The following is a 6,489-nucleotide window of genomic DNA, read 5'->3' as shown; positions in this document are numbered from 1 at the left end:
ACACACCCAGCAAAACACTGCATAGCAATAATTTTTATCTAATTTCACAATACAATGGTTTAGGATCTTCAATTATTTGCACTTTAAGGATGAGGAAGCTGAAGTTTAAAAAAAAATGGGTTCAGAGATAGAGAAACATTGATAAGATGCTCAAACCTCAGAGGGAAGGTAGGGGAAGGAGGAGGTAAGGGGAGAGATCAACCAAAGGACTTATACGTATGCATATAAGCCTAACCAATGGACACAGACAACAGGGGGGTGAGGGCATGAGTGCGGGGGTGGGCAATGGGGCGATAAGGACACATATGTAATACCTTAATCAATAAAAAAAAAATTTTTTTTTAAAAATAGCACTTGGCAACAGAAAGGAAAAGGAAAGGAGGAAAATCAAAGATGATGGCATGTCCCCAGTCCATCTATTTGAGCTTTATGTCCCAGTCTTGCTAGCTTATCCCCAAGCAGGAAGAGAGAACATTTCAAGGTCAATAGTCATTCTGAGACTCCTCAGATGTGAGGGTGAAGTTATTTTTACTCTCATCAGTAAAATGAAACCTACACATTATTAACCAGATCCTTCAGGATGCCTGAATGTTCAGGGGGTCTGTATGACAATCTTAACTAGAACTTCAAAATCTAACCTTAGAGGAAAGTTTTAAAGGTTTTATGTTTCCACTCTTTAGTCCTTGGCAGTTTGAAATCTGAAAGCTCTCTTTTCTCTTTTTGAGATGTAATTGTGACATATTCCGTTTCATCTAGATTAAATATTTAGTGTGACAAACTCTCCACCTGTGGGTTGATCAAGGAGGTACTCTAGATTTCATTGTTTGGATTCCACCTTCTGCCAATATTCTGAAGAGTCTTTCCATAGTGCTCTCACTCTGTAATCACTGCACCATAACTTGGTGGTATCGCACTTCAGAGAACCTTTCATTTGAACCCGGTTCCCAGGATCATTCTCACTGTGGTTTGTGGAAATTGCTTGAGATACACTCAGAGCATTTCACATGTCACATCTGTCCATCAACATTGCTTCGGGTGACATTTTCAGTGCACACTTATCTCTGCTCTTAGACATGCTTTCAAATTTAAAACAACCCATCACAATTTGCATAATTTTACAAAAGTGTGGGGAACAAATTGTTTGAAAAATCCAAGTGCAGGAATTCCACATGGGACCTTAGCAACACGATAATCAGATGCTTGCTGCTAAGCAAGGAACTGAAGTCTACTTCCTGGACACACTTTCATAGGTCATCCTAATGGAAACCTGATATACATAAGACGGTAACTACATACTGAGGCCATTGGAGCAGAGCACCATAAAGAGAAACGTCCCAGGATCCTTTTGGGCCAAACCGGGAAACCTCCAGTCCAGTTAAGAGAACACAGATGTCACTTCAAAGGGCCTCCAAACGAGTGTAAATTCTCCCTGATAAATCTTTATCTCCTCAGGATTGAACTGTATGATCCTCAGACATTCAGTAATTCTCTGACACACATTTCAGTGAAAGATGAAGCTGCTTTATTTAATCCAGCCTTGAGTGTGGAGACTTTTTTCTTCTGAACTATGGATACAGGCATGACATCTAAATGCACACAACTAGTAGCAGCAATTCTGTTTGGATCTCCTGATTGTATTGGTTACTGTGACGCTAACCATGCCCGTTCCATCCTGAGGTTTAAGTAAACAGGACCACCACTCTCCGCTCTTAGCCCGGGATTTATAGGGGCCGTGTGTCTGGCACTTGGGGAGATGTTGGCTTGTTCTCACCAGTGATTACATATACAACATCGTCATATAATTTTCTGATTTTTTTTCAAAGACTTCAAAGCTCACAACCTTCTGTGAACTTGCTATCTGGGCATGTTTATCGTGGCAAGGAATAAAGGGAGGAGTGCTATGTAGAAACTTCACATTATGAGCACTCTGCAAATGCATTCTGTACGTCTATAAAACATCAAAATGTTGGGGGGGGGTGGGGGGGCACGACGAAAAGGTCAGTCCATCTACCACCCATACAGGGATAAAGCCAGGCCACAGAAAATGTGGCTCAAATGTTGGTTTGGAAGGGCCGTTTGATTCTTTCCATGATCAAGATATTTTATCCTAATTGTTGCCTTTGCTAAATGAGTGGTGCTTAATTGGTAAGTAGTAATGAGTTTACTTCCTCCCCTCTCCTTTTTGAAAGTGACCAGATGCCTTATTTGGGGAAAATATCCTTGTGACATGGTACAGAGAACACAGAACAGGCCTCGTGTGTCTTAAGAGGACACACTGCGTGAGAGTGAGTGAGAGTGGGGGCTCTGGGGCTAAGCTTGCCTGTGAGTGAAGCCTGGCCCTGCCGCTTTGTAGCCAAATACTACTGGACAAGATGCCCCATTGGTGTTCGTTGCCTCATCTGTAAAGTTGGGGTGACAATAGTGGGACCTACCCCATCCAGCTGTGAGGATGGAAGATGGCCTAGTGTATGGATAGTACTTTATGGTTATAAGTGAAACATTGGACAGGAGAAATAAATGTACTTCTTTTCAGCTCAGTGATTAAGCCCTAAAGGAGCAATAAAACTTCTCTTGCTGGGGTTCTGAATGCTGTACCCCCACAGCTTTTGTTCATCCTTAACCTTTTGTTCATGCACTTACAATGTTGATGTCCTTCCCTGCATCACGCACTGTGCAAGAGCCTTCTAGTACATGTAACAGCCACAGAATCAAGCACCACGCTAGCACTGATTGATGTCAACCTTCCCATAAACACTTTCCTATCCATGCTCTAATAATGTTTCATTCATCCAGTAAGAACCTAGGATGTGCTAATCAATGGGCTACCCAGATGCAGCTGCCCGATATCCCCGGCTCTTACCAATCGATGAGTACATTTTTCTGCAAGGACGTATCCCGAGGGATGACAATTTAAGCTTCGATCTTTCTTCACAGCGTTGTGTCTTTTGAATGCTGAGCATCACCGTGCGTCACCATGACTCACAAGTGATCAGTCACCAAGGGACATGTAAACATCTTGACTAACCACCAGCAGCATTTTCTCCCGTTATGGGAAACTTCTTAGAATGTGCTCTTGGGATACGATCTGAATCACTGCCTCTGAAAGGTGTAACAAGCAGCTGGGGTACAAGAGCAGCCCCGTTCTGTGTCACTCTTCGCCCAGAGGCATCTGCCATCTCTCCCTGTGAACAACGCTCCTTTGGTGAAGCAGCAGGCATGCCCCTCAGAGCCGTACTTGGGGTAAGAGCTGGGAGCGGTGCCATCGGCGAGACAAAGGACCACCAGAGAGGGAGCAAAAAAAATCTAACATTATTCAATCCCAGAACCTAGGCCTCCAGACCCCCACTTTCATGACCTTTCCACTATCCCACACCTGGTGACAAGATTCAAGATTTTCTGCTCAGCTATTCTTTTACCCCAGTTCCCACTGATGAACTTAATGGTCAATATCTTGGTAAAGGCTGTGAGCACAACCTGCCAATTCTAATGCTCATCTCAGTATCACCCTAGCCGCTGGCTGAGAAAATCAATTGCATGGGCATCCTTCTGCAATCTGTAGGCCACCCTGGGACAGTCTGTCTCATACGCTGGTGGTGAGAGGGTGGACTGGTGCAACCTGTCTGGAGGGCAACCTGGAGGCGTACAAAATACCTCACCTGTGTGTACACCTTGGGACTTAATCCTCTTGTTTTGGGGAGTGTACACAGAGAAATGATCAGAAATGTGGCAAACGGGTGTGTGTCATTAGCAAGGGACAGGGCATCACTGGTACATATATAGATACTTGTAAAACGAAATGAAATATGTGTTCAGTCATCAGTTAGCCACACCGGACTCCCTAAAAGGCACCACTGTCCACTTTGGGCCAGGTACTGGAATTGAAGGCATGATGCCAAGGATGAGCTATCACATAAGAAGTGTACGTGTAAACTTGATGCCCAAACATGGCAATAGAAATCTGAAACAAATATAACATTTGATATCAGCAAATCGTTCTGTATTTTGACTATAGTAATGGATCTTCAATGGTATGCATTTATCCAAACTCATAAAGAATGAGTTTTAGGAAATAAATATTTTTTAAATATAACTTGTAAAGTCAACCAAATTTCACTAACTGCAAATATATCCCAATTTCAAAACAGGTATTAGAAAGAAATTTTTTAAATTAAAATATCACTTTCCAGTTACTTTTTATCTTGTTTTTCCTTTGCTCCTCCCTTATATTCACCCATACTGCCACCACCACCATCTCCATCTTCCAAAAAGTCTGTCTGCCTTGTATAGCCTTTCTTTTTTTCTAAAACAAAGTAAGCATAAACAGGACTCAATTGCTGGTATGGAGAAAGTTGTGTAAATAAATAAGGTAATTAAATGTGTCTGTTCTATAGATTAGTTAATACTTCTTCAAATGACTTTTGTATATCATCCTGAGCCTAATAGTCTAAATATTAAATAGTTCTTACTGTTAATCATCTTCCTATAAATTTGAACTTGAGAAATGTTCGCTGATTATAGACTATACATGTTAGGGACAGTAACTTTGTCAACCATGTTATAAATAAGTATTTTTGCTAGAAATCACATTTTGAGTCCTGGAGTTCACTGGCACAACAAGATGTTTCCTGTTTGATGGGCTGGCAGAAATTAAAGTTGGACAAGCACAAACATAGGGAGAAATTATCCTAGCGTGGGTTCTGACAGGAAATATCTAAAACTGTAAAACCAAGACCCCACTGCCCAGGGCTGCCGGCCCAGCCTCCTCTGCCCACAGGCTCTTCAACTCAGCCCCCACCTACAGGATCCCCAAACCAATCTCATTCTCTTCTGACCCTGTACTCCTTCATCTGACTGAAAATAAGTCTGAAGGCTCATACAATTCTCCAGCACCCTGTGCTTCTTTATATACTTTTAACTATTTATTTAATTGCTTGTCATTATTTGTTTGCTTTGTTTTGTTTTGTTTTCATGTTTTTATTTATTTCAGAGAGAGGAAGGAAGAGGGAGAGAGAAACATCAATGATGGGAGAGAATCATTGATCGACTGCCTCCTGCACGAGCCTGCAACCTGGGCATGTGACTTGACCTAGAATCAAACCCTGACCTCCCGGTTCATGGGTCAGTGTTCAACCACTTTCTTAGCCACACCAGCTGGGGGTTTTTGTTTTTTTAAATTGACAGAGTTTATTCTAAAGAGAAGCACAGATGAGATTTCCAGTTATGGAAGAATGATCTTTAGAAAGGTCATTAACATTATCATGAACGTCCTTCATTCTACATTAAGCACCTTTAAGTCAGAAAACAGGTGTTTGGCCGAAACCGGTTTGGCTCAGTGGATAGAGCGTCGGCCTGCGGACTGAAAGGTCCCAGGTTCGATTCCGGTCAAGGGCATGTACCTGGGTTGCAGGCACATCCCCAGGAGGAGATGTGCAGGAGGCAGCTGATCGATGTTTCTCTCTCATCGATGTTTCTAACTCTCTATCTCTCTCCCTTCCTCTCTGTAAAAAATCAATAAAATATATTTAAAAAAAAAAAGAAAACAGGTGTTTGGGTTGTTTTGTTTTGTTGAGGTAGCATTAGTTTACAGCATTATATGTGTCATATGTATGACGTCATATCTGCATGTGCTACATCGTGCTCACCACCAAAAGTCTAGTTTTCTTCCATCACTGTACAATTGGTCCCGCTTTTTGTTTCCCCCTCCCTTCACCCTCTTCCCCTCTAGTAACCACCAACTTGTCTGCCTCTATGTTTGTTTTTGTTTGTTTTGTTGTCCTGTCTTCTATACTCCACATATGAGTGAAATCACAGCATTTGTCTTTCTCCAGACTTATTTCACCTAGCACCGTGGTTGGCAAACTGCGGCTCACGAGCCACGTGCGGCTCTTTGGCCCCTTGAGTGTGGCTCTTCCACAAAATACCACATGCAGGTGCGCACATACAGTGCAATTGAAACTTCGTGACCCATGCACAGAAGTCGGTATTTTATGGAAGAGCCACACTCAAGGGGCCAAAGAGCCACATGTGACTCGTGAGCCGCAGTTTGCCGAGCTGCAGGTTGCCGACCACTGACCTAGCATAATATACTCAGCGTCCATCTGTGTTGTTGCAAACGGTAATATCTCATCTTTTTTATGACTAAATAGTATTCCACTGCATATGTATGTATGTCAGATCCTCTGCCCACTTTTAATTGGATTGGGGTTTTTTTCTATTGAGTTCTATAAGTTCTTTATATATTTTGGATACTAACCCCTTATCAGACATATGACTTACAAATATCTTTTCCCATTCAGTAGACTGCCTTTTCAATTTGTTGATGGATTCTTTGTTGTACAGAATCTTTTAAGTTTGATGTAGTTCTATTTGGGGTTTTTTTCTGTTTTTTGTTTGTTTGGTTTTGTTGGTTTTTTAGTCTCTGTCTCATTTATTTCCACTCTGATCTTATTATTTCCTTCCCCCAGATTTTTCTTGCTGTTCTCTTTCTAA

The sequence above is a fragment of the Myotis davidii genome, unplaced genomic scaffold (genome assembly GCF_000327345.1).
Source record: "Myotis davidii unplaced genomic scaffold, ASM32734v1 scaffold132, whole genome shotgun sequence".
NCBI lineage: Eukaryota > Metazoa > Chordata > Mammalia > Chiroptera > Vespertilionidae > Myotis > Myotis davidii.
Note: the sequence above shows the minus strand (reverse complement) of the source record.